The sequence below is a fragment of the Olea europaea genome, unplaced genomic scaffold, assembly GCF_002742605.1.
Source record: "Olea europaea var. sylvestris unplaced genomic scaffold, O_europaea_v1 scaffold2389, whole genome shotgun sequence".
NCBI lineage: Eukaryota > Viridiplantae > Streptophyta > Magnoliopsida > Lamiales > Oleaceae > Olea > Olea europaea.
The window spans coordinates 68,955-75,126 of NW_019242044.1; the positions used below are offsets into that span (position 1 = coordinate 68,955).

At 31.7% G+C, this 6,172-nt stretch overlaps 1 long non-coding RNA gene across 1 annotated transcript; it reads left to right on the forward strand.

Annotated features, from left to right (window-relative positions):
- The first annotated feature begins 1,673 nt into the window (after positions 1-1,673).
- LOC111381877 lies at positions 1,674-3,973 on the forward strand. The gene is made up of 2 exons (XR_002700421.1): positions 1,674-1,778; positions 1,990-3,973. It is a non-coding gene; the product is annotated as an uncharacterized LOC111381877 (long non-coding RNA).
- The last annotated feature ends 2,199 nt before the right edge of the window (positions 3,974-6,172 follow it).

Below are 6,172 nucleotides of genomic sequence, written 5' to 3' on the forward strand. Positions count from 1 at the left end.
ACGCGGAGTGTACTAAACGGACCACGTGTTAAGTTTAATTCTATAACATGACTGTGCGGAGAATTAAATTTCATTTGTTCGTTGCATATTTCATCTAAATTCCTTGATAGAGTTGTGTATATCTTTTCGTGATTTTAATAATTTTTTGATTCATCAATGAGTGAGATCAATTTGATTGGTTAAATATCTTGATGAGTTGAGAACTTGAGAATGAGAGAAGTAAAGAACATGAATTCCTATTGGGAATCGTGGCTCTGAAAAATGAATAGAGTGACTACTTAAGTATATTTTATTGAGCGGTTAAAATTTGAGCTCAATATTTTGTGATGACTAAATTTTAATATCTGTGACTAGTTCGCATGACAGTTGAAGAAAACGGTGTTTAAGTTAGTTAGAATACTTAGAAGGGCAAAATTGTTATTTAAATTTGTACCTAATTATCGAATCTCAGACGGGATAAAATACATATACAGAATGTCAGAAGAAAGTATTACAGATTTATTGACTTTTGTGATTTTATATATTCCAAGAGTTCAATCTTTTATCTTTAGTGAAAAAAACAAAGACTAATAATTAGATTGAGTGGTCTAGAGTCGACTAGATATGATTTAATTATTAGAGCTTCGATAATATATGTCCAATCAGACCCTTGTGTTAGCTTTATAAAATATTGAGATTTAATTACGATAGTTATAATAGTTTTGGTTTTGATTGTAATTATAATAAAATTTTGTACTTAGTTTAATTACTATGAAAGTTGTAAACTTAATTGTATTGTAATTATAATTGAAGTACTATGACTACAGATTAATTAAATGTAAACTAATTGGATTTGAACTTTAATTAAAACTCTTACTTAGATTTTAATTAAAACTTCTATTTGAGCATGAAATTATTATTGTACAATGATTGGAATTATTTTATAAATAGAGAATAGATTTAACCTAAAATTCCTACAACAATTATAATACATAATTTCATAGTGATCAAATTTGCAAGGAGAAAATATTTATTTTACCATTTTATTCAATTGTTTAGTTCAAGAATTAGTTTCTCAATTTGATTAAAAGAAAGTGTCCGTCCACCGGTGTAATCTTATCTTTAGAGAATGGCATAGAATACTTAGAGATTTGAAACATCAAGTTCTTAGAATTAAAAGTTGAAAGTTCGTGATTCGAAAATAATTCGAGAATTGACCATCAAATTTAAATAAAAAATTTGAATCCTTCATTCTTGATATAACATACACGTGAATATTTAGACAATTTTTTTATTGGATTAAAGAAATTAATTTCTGAATAATTCAACTTTTGCATTCAAACAGACACATCCCTTAGTTAGAGTTTTCAGCTCCAATTAACATTTGACAAGGGTGATGCAACTCTAAATTTGTCAAATTGGAAAAGAAAAATCAACTATAAAAAAGTAATGTGAAGTTCATCTTCTCTTCAAAATTATCGAATATGGTGCTAATATAGAGTCTCCAAAAGAATAAAAAATAATCGGGGTGCTATTCGTGTAAGTTTTATCATTTTGACCGTGATACAGAGAATCCCATGCTGCCCTGATAGAGTAGTAGACCAATAGTGGGCTAATTTCACGGCCCATTATATAACAATCTACCCAGTAGGCCCACTACTAATTCTTCTGAATCACTTTTCAGATTACAGGAATCTCATTTTCAAATTTCGTGAGAGGAAAATGCAGAAACTAAGGGTGAAATCTACGAAACGACACTCCATTGAACACCTCGTCGATGAGTCCGTCACTGAGATAACGTGTCTATCTTCTTATATTTATTTTTCGAATTTAATTAATTTTTTGGTTTAGTTTGTTCGTTTTCGAGCTAATTTTAGCTTGGACAATTTTTTTTGGGGTTGATTTGCTGATATTTTACGCTGTTTAGAATTTTTTGTTTGAGAAATTTGGTCATTTAATGATTGATGTGTCCGTGTTTGAAAAGGTATTTGTTTGTTCGATCTTTGACAGAGCAACTATATGTTATTCAGCTCAATAATGGAGAAGAATTCTATCCTTTTCACCTATCCTCCTGAAGTGAGATTCTATTCTCCTTTTCCCACTACGCTGGGCCGACCCGACCCTATATATGGTTTAATATATGCTTCTTCTGATGATGGTTCTGTTCTCCATGACATAGATTGACGAATAATATAGAAATTGGTCTATCCTGGAGGATAAAATCGTGTTTCTTTTAGCTCAGTTTTTGTACTTATTAAACTTGAAAATTGATTTGTTTTCCAGATCATATACTTACTCAACTTCTCTGTCATTTTGCTATTGATTCATAAAATGGGTTTCCAGATCATATGCTTACTCTACTTCTCTATCATTTTTCTATTGATCCATAAAATGGGTTTTATTAATATCTTAAATTGTTACCTTGTCTTTCCTAGTATTAAAAATTACAATCTTGGAATTGGAAAAATCACATGAATTATGTATTTCGTTCTCTTGTCTTTCCAAATTCTAGTTCTTGTGTGCCTATACCGTTCACTTTTGTCTAAATGCACCTTTAGAAGATTTGTAAGAATGGTCAATGGTTTGAAGTATTAGTTATCTCTGTCACCTTTACTGTTTTGTTAAATGCCTATATCTTGGATTTATTAAGTTGGTCTTGCTATCGTGCAGTTTTGGATTCTTGCATATGTGTTGAGTGCTTTAAGTCTTTGTCAACTACATATTGTTTATTTGAATGATTGTTGCTTGTATATAGAGAAGACGATAAGAATCTGAAATTCATATTCTCAATCATGTCTACACCCCCCCACAGTTTTGGTGGGTAAATATCTATTTCGAACCAAAAGAATTAGACACTGAAATTGTCTCTAACTGGTTAGGAATTCTTCTGGACTCCCAACTAACCTTCATTAATTATAGAACCTGATTCCTTAAAGGCCAGGGACTTGTTAGTCATGTAAGCAAGTCTCTCGTAAAAATCAGGAATATTGACAGCATCATTCTTGGGTGAGCCTCTTGCCTTGCTGTGATTGGAGGTTCAGTGAATGATGGTACAGTTAATTAGGACAAGTTCAAGTTGTTGTTCATGGTACTATTGTTATTTTCTTCATTACATGTGATAAATTTGGCTAGAAGTACTACAATGGTATTTGTGAATTGTGATGCAATCCAAGTGATTTGTGGTTTAGTCTTTGCGAGGGCTAAATCGCGTTGCTTTGATTTAAGTTTATTATTTTAAGCTGCCTTTATAATTCTCTATAGTTAGAGCTATTTTTGTTTATCTAAACAAGAGAAGGGCTTTTGTTGTTTTTCAATAGCTAATTAAGGAAATTTACTAGGAGTTTTTCACTCAGTCCAATTTCAATACCCGTGGGAATCAATAATTTTGTCTTAAAATCAATTATTAAGCATTGTGGGTTAATCAATGAATTCTTGATTTCCTAAATTTGCTTATATTCTCAGAAACATACATCTGTTCTTATAGAGATTTACATAGCTTTGAAAATCTTTGTACTGGCTTAGTTGTCATTTTTAATTTGCCAAGATTCTCAGATATTACACCCTTATAATAGCAAATACAGATCCTCAATCTATATTTGAAAAGTCTCCAGTTGAATTTACTGAAGTATCACTCAGTCGTTTCTCTCTTTTTTCCATGCTACCTTTCCCCACAACAAATCTTGTATTTCTTTCTCTTCCTGCTTGGTGTCTCCTGTTCTGCTAATGCACTTTCACTTCAGTTTGCATGTTTTGCAGGTTCGCTATGGGAGGAACTCTTGTGAAAATTAGCAACTAATGGACAGCTTCCAATATATTCCTTTGTTAGAGGAAAATATCACTTTGTTAGAGAGGTAAACAGAGGGACGGTCCCTTTACGAAGACATGGACAATGTTTTTAGAGTATTGAGTTATTATGTGCTTTAAGGCTAATCAATTATTATTAAGAATGAGCTGCAAAGTACATGTTATTCATATAGTGCATTCTATATTTCAATGAGATTCGTTGTGAAACAAATGAAGTGGGATAAAGAGTGTCTTATAAGTTGGCTCTACATAACATCTAGTGAATTGCTCAAATGGTCACTGAACTTTGTAAAAAGTTTTTAATGGGTCACTGAACTTGAAAAATTACTTAAATGGTTACTGAACTTTGCAAAAAAATTTCACGAGATCATTGAACTTTGTAAAAAGTTTTTATTTAGGTGATTTTTAAAATTCAGTAATCTCGTAATTATTATGTGCTTTAAGGCTAATCAATTATTATTAAGAATGAGCTGCAAAGTACATGTTATTCATATAGTGCATTCTATATTTCTATGAGATTCGTTGTGAAACAAATGAAGTGGGATAAAGAGTGTCTTATAAGTTGGCTCTACATAACATCTAGTGAATTGCTCAAATGGTCACTGAACTTTGTAAAAAGTTTTTAATGGGTCGCTGAACTTGAAAAATTACTTAAATGGTTACTGAACTTTGCAAAAAAATTTCACGAGATCATTGAACTTTGTAAAAAGTTTTTATTTAGGTGATTTTTAAAATTCAGTAATCTCGTAGAAACTTTTTGCAAAGTTCAGTGACCATTTAGGTGATTTCTAAAGTTCAGTGATCATTTGAAATTTTTTTGCAAAATTTAGTTACCATTTGGACAATTACTCCATAACATCATTAGTCCATGTTTGATGTCATTATTTTGAAAAATAGAGTTTTGAAAAGTGATTTTTAGAGAATGTGTAGTTTTTTAGTAAGGAGAAATTTTGGATTTACATGTAAAATATTTTATTATATAAATATATGATTGAAAATGAGTTTGAGAATTAAAGAATTTTATTTAAAAAAAAAGAGAGACAAACAAGGCTAAGCAAGGTGCATAATGTCTTCCATGTATTGATTTTTAGAAATAATTGCACGTTGAAACTCTAGCAAGCCCACAACTTGAGTTGACATCCGAGGAAATACCAATGAAAATTTAATGCACAAGATAAAAGGGCTACAGAGTAGACATGTCTGGTTTGTCAAAGTGTGTAGAAAAGAAATGTCAAATAAAAATCATTGGAGCGCCAATGAGAAATGAAGTAGACATGTAAGTTTGCAAGGGAATCGGACTACTAAACCAATGGTCGAGTCTTAAAGATGATTCATCATATTTGGGCTCACAAAGATCGAATGCATAATTGTGTTGCACTTAGTGCCAAAAACACTCTCCTAACCACAAAATTGCTTGTGTTTGTCGAGGGTCCAGCTCTAACATTCGCGTGCATTTATGGGTAGAGGGAAGGTTTTTTCAGGTGATTGATCTTCCCTAGTATTTAATTCATACTTCTCTACCCGAACAATTCATATTCACCAAAAAAACTACTATTTATTGGATTCGAGATGGGATTCAGGGACAAATAATGAATATGCTTATTATGATTTCCCAAACTCAGGGTTTATTTGCTCCAACCAGGCATATCCTGATCAGCTCTAATTAAATATAGGTGTATAGTTGGTTAAAAAATATAGACAAGTTAGGCGGCAATGGATCTATTGCTGGTGGGTGCCCGTGGTCGTGATGTGGTGGTGCACGTTTGGTTCATAGCATTGTTGGGAGTGATGGTAGTGCTGGAATGGTTGTGTTGATGGCAATCGAGTATAACCAAGTATAACTTCATTGTGATTGTATATGACCAGATCTATGTTGACTGTGACTATATGTGACTTGTTTACATACTCACAAAATTAAACTGATTTGATCACAGATAGTCACATTGAAGATAAATTTTGTTACAGTAAATCATGGAGAACATGTGTCTATGAAGGTAGTATTTATGGTCGTGAAATTAAGTTGAACATGTTAGTGATAGTGGATTGTGGTGTGTGTAAATTTATTTGTGGTGATCCTATGTGACAAAGTATGTGTTTATTGTGAATGGTTGTGATCAAATTTGTGTCAATTGTGATTTGTTCACATGTTGTCACAGTTAAGATTAACTTGATCATAAACAGACACTCTGAAGATAAATTTGGTCATAGTTAGTAACAAATAATACATGTTAGTAACTAGGTCACACACGTCACAAATTAGATGGTTACATTGAAAACAAATTTAGTCACCGTTAGTCATATATAACATGTGCATGATTACAAACAATAAATATGGTCACAGAAAACACAATCTATGTGTGGGGTGTAATGCCCATAAAAACATTTTAAA